Here is a 13,556-nt window from a genome sequence, read left to right as displayed (position 1 = left end):
GACTTGATCTGCGACAAGCCACGTTGCAGGCTACACGCTGGAAAACTCTTGCCAGAGAACCTAGCAGCCCCCAGATGCAAGATGGCGGCCTCCCCCTCCCCTTCTTTCTCCAGGAGCCCTTCCACGTCCTGGGAAGACGGAAACACCCCGACACGGGAACCCCGGCCCGGCCTTGGGACGTGACTACGCCTCGCGAACCCGGGGCTCGCCGCGGGTCCACCGGGAGGCTGTACCAGCGCGCCTCCCCCGCGCCCGGAGAGCCTTTGTTCGCAGTCGCCATGGAGTACTCGGCCCCGCGGACAGGAAGTGCCGACTGGCGCCCCGCCCCGCGGGTCCGCGCCCCGGAAGTGATCTGCGGCGGCTGCTGCAGAGCGGCCGGGAGGAGGGTGGGTCTCCCTAGAGCGGAGCGCCGGAGTCCTCCTCCTCCGCCGCCGCCCAGGCCGCCGCCGCTGCCGCCGCCCTCCCGACTCCTCCTGCCGCGCTCCGCGCGGAACTCCGAGCGCAGCCCCGAGCGCGGTCCGATCGGCGCAGCCGAGGCCCAAGAGCCCGCGGGTCGAGCGGCTCGCGGTGCAGGTGAGCGCTCGCCGGCCGGGGAGGCCGGGCCGCGGCGGGGGTGTGTCCGACGGGCCAGGCCCGCGGCCGCCGAGATTGCACGTCCCGCCTGCCGCCTGGGCTGGGACCCGACTGCGCCCCGACAGCGGGCGGCGTCTCCGGAAGGTCACCTGCATAGCGCCGGTGGCTCCCAGGGTTGTGCCCGGGCGGTGCCCGCGACCTGGGGCCGCCGCCGCCGCAGTCCCTGCGCCGCACTCCACCCCTGACCTCTCTCGCTTTCAATCCCCTCTTTGCCGGTACAGAGCCGCTGCTTTTCGAGCTTCTCTGCCAGTGTTTGGAAGGAATGGCCTTTTCAGACTAAAGTCTTTAGACGCGTCCAGCTGAATGCTCGAAGGCTCTTGTACAGGTTTAGCCTCTAGAAGAGGAAGGGAATGTCGGCATTGTGTGATGGGGGTTATCTTCCGCGTTCGGTACCTGAAAGATGTCAAGGAGTAGAAGATAACGATTTGTGTGCTTTAGTTGGGCATTCCTGTGTTCAAGTGGGCGGGCGTGGTGGAGCTGAGGTGGTTGTGTTGGGGGATTTAGGAGGAATTAAAGAATTTACTGGCCTTTGCTTGGAAACCAGAATGTCCAGACTTGTGAGAGAGCTCATCCAAGTGTCTTTGAGCTACTATGAGAACTCTGGTGCCACGCCCTACCTGTCAAGCCGGAAAGCACCCTATTTACAGTTTGGGTACAGTTTGGGTACGTGTGCCGGGAGAACCTTTATTTCTGTAAATTCTTTTCCTGTGAATAAATTACAGCTTTAATCACGTTCCTAAAATTGGCTAACAAATTTATTACTCACAGCGTAGAAGGCATTCCCTTTGGCTTATACTTATTAATATGTCCTATTAGCCTATGCTGTTTCTGTCTGTTGATACAATATTCTTATAAATGACTCCTGTGACCCTTAAGATGTTTTCTACAGCGCATTTGTTTTCAGAGGAGCCTTTTCATCATCTTCTCTGTTACCATGTAAAGTGCTCAGAACTCTCCACATTTCTTCACTGAATGAATGAATGGATGCGAATGTGTACAGTTGATGGAATAGTCACTTTCCAGAAGCAATTGATTGTGGCTGGTACTTGCATACCAAGCAAAAGGCACTAGATTCCATCTCTAGCAAGGCCTCCAAACAATTTTGTTAAGAGCACAGTTTTGTTCCTTTGGGATTCTTGGAACATAACAATTTTGCATTGTCTTTTTTGTTCTCCAGAAGATCAAGGAAAAACTCAGGAAGAATTTCATTTTCACTACTCTGACCTGGAAAAGGTTAAAAATATTTAGGGATTGTGATTAGACACATAATCATTTATATTTTATTGTTTCGTGTTTACTTGTAGAGTATATCCAGAGTTAGAAGGAAGAGATTTCCTGGCAAAAGATTGCAAGTATATGCTTGGGGTTGTGATAACTGTACCCAGTCTTTAAAAAGAGGAAGTTAGGAGTTGATGCTGCTTAGAAATAAGGTGAGAAGCACGATTTCTCAGAGTGGCTCATTTTTTGTCATGGATACATGAAATCTTCTGACACCCCCGATGTGACCTTGGCATCTTTGATCAGCAGGCACTTTGATGTTCGGAGATCCACATGCTTCTCTCTCTGCTGAGTGTGCAAATGCAACATTTATTTTGAAGTAGTATTTCATTACCACTATTTTTCCCCAGGGCACTCAGTGTGGGGAAAACTAATCATAGGAAAGAATTATAGGAAAGAATGCTCACCATTTTTTTTTTTCCTCACCATTTTTAAGAGAATGTTTTGGCCTATAGATGGTTGCATTATTCTCAGTTTAAGCTGCACATATCTTTGTCTTCTAGTATATGGTGGTCCTGCACTGGCTTTCTAAGCAGCATTTCAAATAAACAGAGCACAAATAAATGTACCAATATCACTTCTTGTATATGGGTCCACCAAATTAATAGGTTCTTGTATTCTTTTATAAATGAGTGAAAAGAGCAATCATTTTACAAATACTGGAAGCTGTGAATGTTAACTGGGGAAGAGACTATGATCTTGAAGAGGTAGGAGACAGTTTCCATTGTTTTATAAAATACTATAATTCTTAGATTAAGGAGAGAGGAGCCTTTGGTTTAATAACATTACTACACAGAGGTCAGATTTCCCTTCTTTAATTCAGCACCCATCTTGGTAGTAATAGTTCTTATATACTGATTGCCCATCAAGCACTTTGATGAGGATTGTAATGATACCAATATGCTTATATTATTTCTTATCTCCACCATAGCTCTTCCAGATGGGTGGTCTTCCCCAACAGTAAGTGAAGTTATTTGGCAAGAGGCCCAGTTCACAAGCTAGCATGTAGTAGAGCTAGGATTTAAAAGTACAATAACAGTTTCCAAGAGCACTGAAAATTGCAGCTAATCCTAAAAGTCAAGGGGAAAGTGATTCTGACTGACCGAGCTTCCAGAAAAGAGACTATGCTTATCACTCTTAGTCCTGAAGTATGGCCTGAAGTCACCAGTGACTAGCCAAGTAGGAGCTGCAGGCATCTTTATTTCCAGGGTGCTTACAAACACAATGTAACTGTACCCACGTACAGGCTGTTGTGTACCAAGAGGAAAATGGTCCAACATTGTCCTTGAAGGTGTCCTGATAGAATAGGAACTCAGAGCAGGATCTTTGATGGCTTTGTACTTCTGCAGCACCTGTTGGAGCCAGCCCTGTTTGAAATCATATTTGCTTCCTTCTTTCTTCCACTAATGTAGGTGGGATCACCGTAGGACAGTAGGAAGAATATTTTAAAAAACAAAAAGAGTTGTAGAACTCTGTTCTTACAGGTCTGGTTGCCTTTTCCCCTGCAAGTGTGGAGTTTAAGAAAATAATGGAGGGAGGGCATGCCCATCCCTTGGTTTAAAAGATGGGAAATGAGATGCTATCATTCCAAATGACAGAGTTCCGTCTCTAGCCCCAACAGGGAACAGTATTTCTTGTTTATTTTTTAAAGCTGAGTACATTTTAAAAGGGAATTTTCATCATTGATTTAATCATACATGAAAGTGAAGGTTTATTTCCTCAACATCATGAGAGTAGTCTATATAAGCCATTAATTTTATTTATTTATTTTGGGTGGTGGGGATTTTTTATTTATTTATTTTGGGTGGTGGGGATTTTGTAACCCTGGCTGTCCTGGAACTCATTCTGTAGACCAGGATGGCCTCAAACTCTGAGCTCTGCCTGCCTCTGCCTCCTGAGTGCTGGTACTACCACTGCCCCGCTTAAATAAATATTCTTAAATATAAAAAATTGAAAAGCTGAAGGAAAATATACCAATGTCATGTAGAAATTAAATAATATGATACTTTCCTGAAAACCCTGCACAGTGTCCTGTGTTAGATACAAGGGACAGAATTCTTTTTTTCTTTTCTTTTTTTGGTTTTTCGAGACAGGGTTTCTCTGTATAGCCCTGGCTGTCCTGGAACTCACTTTGTAGACCAGGCTGGCCTCGAACTCAGAAATTCACCTGCCTCTGCCTCCCAAGTGCTGGGATTAAAGGCGTGCGCCACCACGCCCGGCGGGACAGAATTCTTGACATACATAATTTACTTAACTCTGAGTTCCAATTCTATTGTTTGATTCAGATTTGAAACTAAGTGTCAGGGTTTCACAGTATGATTATGGACAGTCCAGCCAAAGGTTATGAAATGACCTTGATTTCAGATGCTATGTAAAACGGATGAAATCCCACAAAGCCCCTGATGATGGTCATCCAAACCATAAGATCTCTGTCGTTTTTTAACCAAATAGCTATGGTGGTACCCATTGGCTGCTCAGTGACTTGTGAGTGCTGTCTAGGTTTATTCTGATCACTGAGACCCCGCTTAACCTATAGTTTTTCTCATATTTAAAACGTCCACCATACTCCACTGGTTGAAATCCTCGGTAGCTCATGTTGAACATTAACCTTAATCTGGTACATAGAACCTTCCAGAGGGACTACTTACTTAAACTCACTCACTGGGCCCATCCCTTTCTGCAAGCACAGTTCCAGCAGTGCTGTGACACAGAATCCTGGTGTTTACTTGGGTGATCCCATTCCCCCTTCCTGGAGATCTGACCACTCTTCTCCCCAGTCTAGTAAACTGCTCCTCTTCCAGGCTCCCATTGGGTTACACTTTTTCCAAGAATTATGTCTATGTGTAGCTGGGTGTTTGTTTGTGTTTTTGTTTTGTTTTGTTTTCTGAACCTGTATCTTAAAAGAAAGAAAGAAAAATCTTTAAGACTAGGCAAAATAGTAAGGTGGGCATACCTATAGTTCTGATAATTATAATATAAGGCAGGACGACTATAAGTTGAAGTAAATAGTGAGACTCTGCCTTAGGTTGGGGGTTGAGAGGAGACTTCTGTATTTCTGTGACTGCTGTCCCATGACTTATTACACTGTGGAGAGTGGTTTCTTGTACTCTCCTGAGGACTGAGTTCAGGTATATGCCACCATGATTGACTCTGTAGTTTTCTTTTGAATTTCCCTTATTATAAGTGAGTTGAACATTTTCAAATATGTTTAAGAACCATTTTATTATTGTTACTAGCCTGGTTTTCTACATGATCTTTTGGTATTTTTCCTTCATCTTTTCAACTTATTTTTTTTTTATATTTATTTATTTATTATATGTAAGTACACTGTAGCTGTCAGAAGAGGGGGTCAGATTTCATTGCGGATGGTTGTGAGCCACCATGTGGTTGCTGGGATTTGAACTCAGGACCTTTGGAAGAGCAGTCGGCGCTCTTAACCACTGAGCCATCTCACCAGCCCTCAACTTATTTTTTATTTAAGAACATTACCTTTTAATGTTGGCATATGTTAAAATATTTAATCATCCTTTGGTGTTGTTCATGTTGTTTTTGCCATGAAAAGTCTTCATTTGCTTAATTTAATATAGTCATCTTAAACTTATTTTATCTGGAGTTCCAATCATACAAAGCTTTTCTATGCCCTTAGATTGTAGAGAAATTTGTACTTATTATACAGTTTTATTTCTCATGTTTAGTTCCACATGGAGCATATTTCTGTATATGGTGTGATAAATGAATCTAATTTACCACCTTCAACTATTGAAATAGTTATCCAGTGCTACTTATGAAAACCAATATTTACTCATTTGACACACTGTGGAAATGGGTGTATCTATTCCGTAGGCTCTTCTGGCCAGTGCTGTGCCAGTACCAACGCCCTAGTCGTCGAGGTCTCTTACACTGAGGTGTGGTGTGCTGTCTGACTGGGTAGCCCCTATTGCAGCAGCTTCTCCTCACTGTTTCTCTTGTTCTGCTGTGTTTTTTTTCCCTTGTGAATTTTAGCATCAGTTTGCCTGACTCTGTTGGTTTTCTTATTGGAATTGCATTACATTTATGGGTTTACTTAGGAGCAGTTGACATCTTGATGGTATTGGGACATTTTAACATTAATGAAGAGCAAGCAATGTCTTTATTTTCTTCTTTATTTTTTTGTGTCTTGAGAACTAACTTTTTTAAAAAAGATTTATTTATTTATTATATGTAAGTACACTGTAGCTGTCTTCAGACACTCCAGAAGATCTCATTATGGATGGTTGTGAGCCACCATGTGGTTGCTGGGATTTGAACTCAGGACCTTCGGAAAAGCAGTCAGTGCTCTTAACCACTGAGCCATCTCACCAGCCCTGAGAACTAACTTTTTAATACAACTTTTGTATGGTTCTTATTAAGTTTAGTCATATTTTATCTTTTTTAGATATATCTTCAATCTGGTTATTATTTATGGAAATAAATACTGCCAATTTCTGCTTGTTTTCCTGATACCTTGCTGAATTCTAAGTTACTTTACACTGTTTTCTCTTACACTTTCCAGATACTGTCACATCACGTGTAAATACAGTTTCTTCCTTCTTCTCTGTGTTTATGTGTGATAACTTGTCTGGTTACTTTAGCTAGTCTCTCTAGAGCAATATTAAGTTAGTATGCAGATGCTTACATTGCAACTGGATATTAGTTTAGTTATGGATATGCCTTTTAAATATTACAGTTCTCTACTCTCTTTAAGAGAAACTTGAGACATATGTTGCGATGTCCTCAAGGTTGGGTTTTGGGGGGAGCAACAGAATACAATGGTGAGCAAGGCTAGGATTGCTTGGTGGTTTCCCAGTTACAAATGGATACTGTTTTCTTCTAGCTTCTCTCTGGCATTAGTGTAGATTTGATGTTAACTGAAACTCCCTTTATCCTGCTGTGGCTCTGGCTTGCATCATTGGTTCTCTAGGGCATAGAGCAAAGCTGATGTGTAATCCGATGAGTGTATCCAGGGATAACCTAAAGTAACAACTATGGGGTAGTTCTAGACAGGATTATCCAAGGATCTGCATCATCTGGCTTTGAGGTTAACCTTTCTTTAGTTTATTTATGCAGGCCCAGTCCTCTGCCTGGAATGATGTATAGATATAACAATAGGCAATACACACCAATGCTCCCAAGACCTGAAGAGAGTTATTTCACTGCTGTATAATTCGTACAGAAAACATGCTGCTGGCATTGCTATGTAGTTAAGGATGACCTTGAATCCTGCCTCCACCTCACAAATACTGGGATTATAGGTGCACACCACTATGTCGCACCAGAATAACTTGGTTTGTTAATTGGGGTTGACCCTAGGATCTTGTGTATGCTGGGCAGGTGTTTATCACTGAGGTACATAGATTCTGACAGTTTCAAGATTATGTAAGTCCATGTGTGAGTGTTCAGTCCATATCCCATTTTAGTTAAATCTTTCCTCTCCCAGGGGTGCTGGGTGATAGGCAGTTATTGGACCATAGTCTGCAGAGCTTATCCCTAGATATACCTGCAGTGGCCTGTATATCCTTACTGTCCTGGGAATGCTGTCAGGTTGTTAATAATCTCTTAGTGTTCTATGTTGAAAGCACCTTGGCAACATCTTGGTCCATGCCCTGCTCTGCCTCTGTTCTCCTGTGACCTCTGTGGCCATTTTCTTCTGCATCCAGCTGCCTCAGTGGCCTGGATTTGACTTGGATGGGGTTGGAAAACCTCAGATCTCACTCTTTGACACATATTGCTATCCTAGGACGGAGTTTGGAATAAAAATTTTTTTTCTTTTTCTTTTTTTATCTTCCTCTCCACTGTTTTCTGGCCAGAGAAGTCTGTCTCTTCTCAAGAAATCTTTCCCTTCTCATTTTCTTTCTTTTTCCTTTTTTTTTTTTTTCCTTTTTTCTTTTTTGAAGTAGATGGCCCTTTTGTTTTCAAGAACATCTGGCCTGGAATTTGTGGTTCCCTGCCTCTGCTATGCTAGAATTGCAGGCATGCATCACCTCTCTTGGCTCCACTCATCTTTTTTGCCTAAGGCATTCAGTCTGTGAAAGAAAATCTCTGTCTTCTGAGGCTTTAGGTTTCTGGGGCATCAGCTCTGACCGCTTAGTGCTTAGATAATCGCTGCCTTTCCCACGGCCCTACTAGTCTCTCAGGTCTCCCCGATTCTCTATGTGCTACAATTAGGATAATTCACTCTATCCCTTACCTTATATATTATTACTTGCTATTTCTATTATTTGTTCTTTGCTTATTCCCAAATAAATGAAAAACTGATCTCTTCTTATTCTTGCTTTTTTTTTTCAGTTCAGAAAATCCAGTCCTGTATTTCATTTTTTTAAAGGTTATATTTGTCATGTTAAAGTTGCTTGAAATTTGTATCTTTATTTATTGCTCATTTGCTTTTCTTTTCTGTGACTTGTCCTTTTACTTTCTTTTTTTTCCTTTTTCTGTGATGAAAGGGCTAGTTCTTTTTTTAAAACATTGAAATGTAATTCAACTTCCATGAACTCATTCTTTTTAAAATTTCATACTAGTATAGTCAAAGAGTTGTGTTATCTTTACGACTCATTCTAGCACATTGCCCCTTAAGAAGAAAGCACTTCCGATTTGCTGGTTATCTTTGCAAATTTATCCTGCCTTGTAGCCCTTGACTGCTGTACTTCATGTCTCTACAGATTTGGCTATTCTGAATGTTCTAAGATTTCGTAGATGGTCATTGTATCTTTGATTTTCAGGGTTCACTGCACTCTAGTGTATATGAATATTTCATTTTTGTATGGCTGAATAATCCATTGTGTGACTATGCCATGCTTTATCTATTCATTAATTAATTGATAGTTGAGTGTTTATGCTTGGGCGCTTATGTTGTCTTAACACTGACCTAATGTTACCATTTTGAGGAATGGCCAAAGTAGTCTCTGAGGTACCTGTTTCTTTTGTTGAAGATATGAAAGAACTAGCACGGTGTCTTTCCAATTTTCTTCCATCTATATAAACACTTTATCATCCAACTGTTTGCTCATAGCCTTTGTGATAGGTATAATTTCTATATTCTGTCATATGCTAGGGTACTTTGTCAAAGCAGCTCTGTGTATATAAAATAATCTATATTTTGACTATTGTATATTATTTGTCTTAACATAAGGTCAAATGCTGAGAATGCCTTATTATAAGAATTTATAAATCTCACTTTTGAACTTCTAAGTAAATTTTTTAGTTCACTAACAAGATTTATGTTTTACATTAGCATTTTTGATGAATTTCATACTGTTGAAACTTAAATATATATTAATATGTGTATGTGTCTGTATATGTGGTACCCAGTTCATTTTAGGTCCCAGGTTTTTCCTCTCGTCAAAGGAGATCTTTAATGAAGCAGCTCTCCGAGACGACCCTTGGTTGTTCCTATTGCTTTATTGGGGGTGGATGTGGACACACACACTTTATTTGGAGTAAGCCAGGGATTGTATACTTTTGGGAGGGAAGGGAGTAGGAATATGCAGGAAGGGAAGGCCATTGGCTGAAAGCTAAGGCTATCTAGATACTTTTTAGCATGGAGAAGAACTCTAGGGGCTATGCTATGTAACTGAGTGACTGTGGTTCTCTCAGTTGGCGGTCTTAGAGTAGACATTAGAGGCTGGGAGGGGGCAGCTCCACCCCTGCTGTCTCAGATCTCTGAGATTCTGGGAGTTGAGCATGCTCCACTACACTAGTTCTTATGCCCATCTGGTAGTGTGGTCCCACATGCTCTACATGTGTACCTATCTGCCATGTATGTGCGAGTGTCCAAGTAGGCCAAAGAGGGTATTGGATCCCCTGGAACTTGAGTTACAGATGGTTCTGAGCTGCTTGCCACAAATGTTGGGAACTGAACTTGTATCCTTTAGAAAAGCAACCAGCCTTCTTAACTACTAAGCCATTTCTCTGGTACCACAATTTAAACTTGAAACTGTTAAAATACATTTTTGAAATTTGTGGAATAGCAAGTAGTGAGACAAAAATATCCAAGATGGAGGAGTTAAAGTGTTCCTAGGGAATACTGGCTGTATCTCTTTAAGTCAATAGTGTAGTATTGATTACAAAACTGCAGAGCCCAAATTATGACTAGAGTAACCAAAAATGGTACTGTTTCATGTTGCATACATCTTAGTATGTAATATGACTAAATGTTTAAGCATGAAACCTGGCTTGGTTTGGGTTTGATTGCTGTGAAGAGACATCATGACCACAGCAACTCTTATAAAGGAAAACATTTCATTGGGGCTGCTTTACATTTCAGAGATTTAGTCTATTGTCATCGGCAAGAAATATTTATGCCTCAGTGCTGCTGTGATACTAGAGAGGTAGCTGAGAGTTGTACTTCTTGATTCACAGGCAGCAGCAGGAGTCTTGTGCAGCACTGGGCATGGTTTAAGCATATAATACTCCACAATGAGATACTTCCTCCAACAAGGCCACACCTCCTAATGTGCAGTTCCTGGTGGTGAAGCATTCAAACACAGGAGTCTATGGGGGCTATAACTATTCAAACAACCATGAAACTTAACTAAATTTGTATACATGATGTTATTTGACTGTTTTTTCCTTTTGAGACAGTACTAGTTATAAGTGTAACCACACTACTATGTCTTTCCTATCTGTATCTTCTATTTGTTTCATATAAAGACCCAGTGGTGGCTAATGAGATGGATCAGTGAGTAAAGATGATTGTTGCCAAGTCTAATAACCCTACTTTCAGCCTCAGAACCCACATATAGAAGGAGAGACTCAGTTTCCACAAGTTGTCCTCTGACCTCCACTCACAATGGCATACTTACATCCATACTCACACATCTCACACGCATACACGTAGGTAGGTAGGTAGGTAGGTAGGTAGGTAGGTAGATATGTTGGTAGGTAATAGATAGATAGATAGATAGATAGATAGATAGATAGATAGATAGATAGATAGATAGATAGATAGATGTAATAGATAGATAGATGATAGATAGGTAAAGGGATGGATAGAAGGATGGATGGATGGATGGGTGGATAAAAGACAAGTTTAATAGAGATCAAATGAGAAGCCAGGTATGGTCACATATGTTTGTAACCTCATCACTCAAGAGACAAGAGAACTGAAAGCCAATTGGCAGCCAGCCTGAACTACTTAGCATGCCTCTGTCTCCAAAAACTAAAAAGTAAAATTAAAACAAATTGAACAAGTGAGAATTCTGTTTGGAATGTTTTATTTTGAAGTTTTTACTCCTACAGAAATGTTAGAAGTAGTAGTAAATTGGATACATACAAACCCACACCTGTATTTACCATCTACTGATTATCATTTTTTAAAATTTATTCATTCATCTATTCATTGTGGTGCAGGGGATTGAAACCAGGCCTCATACCTGCTGGGAGGTATACTACCTGCCAGCCTTGTTTTCTATTTTGTTATATTTACCTTTCTTTCTCAAGTTAAGGGTTTCTTATTTATTTGTTGAGTAATTCATTGATTAGCTGTTTAAAAATAAATGGAGAAATTAATCTCTGTGTTCTTTTGCTTGCATTTTTTGAGCATAAAGGCAGTTTTCTACATCACTACCATATTCTAAAGCCTAAGAAAGTAATCCCTGCACAATACTGTCTAATGTCTAGTCCAAATTAATATTTCTCAGTTGTCTCTTAGCTGTTTTTCCTTTGTCTTAGGATCCAGTCAGGGTTCATGGTTTCTCTCCCAGTTATGTCTTTAGTCCTTCATGTTTTTCAATGAACTGTATTCCTGATCCATCAACTAGTGTGAGATATAACTTACACGACATAACATTTATCCACTTAAGACTTATATGATTTTTTTATAACTCCAGAATTGTGAAACCATTGCCATAACATAATATTAAAACTTTTTGAAACATTGTTTTCAAACTTCAGTAAGATTCTTTTTTTTTATGTATTTGTGTGTGTGCTTTGTATGCATACATTCATGAGCATGAGTCCATGTATATGAGGCTCTCAAGTGTTATCCTCAGGAACTCCTTTGATACAGTGTCTCTAATTGAACTCAGTGAAGAGTAACACAGAGTAGTGGCTGCACAATGGAGAAGAAGAACAGAACCCTCCTTCCCACAGAAGACACACGGGCTCTAGGCTTTCGGGGCCAAGAGACTGGGAGGGAACTAATGGAGTAAGACTTGTGTGCAGTCTAGAATTCACTCAGTGAGCTTTATTCTGTCTCTTGGTAGAGAAGAGGTAGATGGAGAGCTGGCCCTTAGTTTCTATCTCTTGATTGCTTCGGAAAAACAAAACAAAACTTAGCTCAGAGGTATATTTTCTGGGTTTTTTTTCATACCTGTTATCTCTCTCTCTCTCTCTCTCTCTCTCTCTCTCTCTCTCTCTCTCTCTCTCTCTCACACACACACACACACACACACACATACACACACACACACACACACACACACACACTCAACACTTACAATGGAATATGCTTCCTATAGGGATGTTGGCATTTCAAACTATGTCCTTGTTTTGCACTGAAACATTATCTTGAGGGTTTTCTTTGTTCTTTGTTTGGCTTTCTGGATTACACATTTGAGGACTTGTTACCTGTAGTCTGGTAACACTGTTTAACACTGGAACATGGTAGATTTTTTTTTTTTTTAATAAAACTAGTGATCCACTAGTCATCTCTTTAGTCTGTAACCATCCTAGTTTTTGAAAATATTATAACTAACATTCACCTTTTCAAAGCTTAAGTTTTAGAGCCCAAATATAAATTTCTAGAATCTGTAGTTGGGCCCTGATCAGACAATTTTAGATTCAGTGTTTCCATTTACTTATCAAACGCACACCAAATGGCAGAAAATCACTGAAGTTTAAGATGTATCATTAAGATATAAAGTCTGTTTGTCTGTCTTCTGTCTTTCTTTCTCTTTTTCTCTCTTTTTTTTAATCCAAAAGTTTGTTTGTTTGTTTGTTTGTTTTCAGCATCCAAAGTATAAATCCCAAGGACTCAGTGGAACAGATTGTTATTCATTTGATGCTCAGGGAAAATCATTAGACGATAATACATCAAATTGCTGTTAAATTGAGGAATTGTTTGGCAGGGTGATGGTGACACATGCCTGTAATACTAGCACTTGGGAGGCAGAGGCAGGAAGATCTCTATGAGTTCAAGAGCAGCCTGGGTTACAGAGCTAGTTCCAAGACAGTCAAGGCTACACAGAGACACAGAGAAACCCTGTCTTGAATACCATCCCCCCTCCCCGAAAAAGAGGAATTTGTGAGACATGAAATTCTAAATACAAAATTTCTATTGCTTGTCATCAGTGTGCTATTACGTAGTGGCATTACTGTAGGCAACGTACATTTAAAGAAAGTGTTCCCGTCTTTAAAAACAGGGACTCGGTTCAGATCATGAACTGGCCACTTCCCAGAGCTCTCAGAAAACAAAGCTTTCATTTTAAAACTTCCATATCTGAAGTGAGTTTTCTCCGCTTCCACACCAAACCCAACAGTGGAAGAAAGAACTTTGAACATTTTCATCATAAAGATATTTTATTTTTTTTTACCATTTCTTTATATTTTTATTAATTACATTTGTTCTTTGACATTTACATACATGTTTAAAACACATTCTAATTACTCTCACTCTTGTCAATGGCCCCCTC

At 40.6% G+C, this 13,556-nt stretch overlaps 1 protein-coding gene across 1 annotated transcript in view; it reads left to right on the top strand.

Moving 5' to 3' along the window:
• Positions 1-366: 366 nt before the first annotated feature.
• Positions 367-13,556, top strand: part of Rala (RAS like proto-oncogene A) — a 57,545-nt gene continuing 44,355 nt past the window's right edge. The window contains exon 1 of the mRNA XM_021215390.1: positions 367-573. The gene's annotated coding sequence lies outside the window, so the exon portion shown is untranslated. The remainder of the gene's footprint in view (positions 574-13,556) is intronic.

This window comes from Mus pahari, chromosome 16, assembly GCF_900095145.1.
Source record: "Mus pahari chromosome 16, PAHARI_EIJ_v1.1, whole genome shotgun sequence".
In the NCBI taxonomy this organism is placed as follows: domain Eukaryota; kingdom Metazoa; phylum Chordata; class Mammalia; order Rodentia; family Muridae; genus Mus; species Mus pahari.
This window is presented reverse-complemented; position numbering and strand designations above follow the sequence as displayed.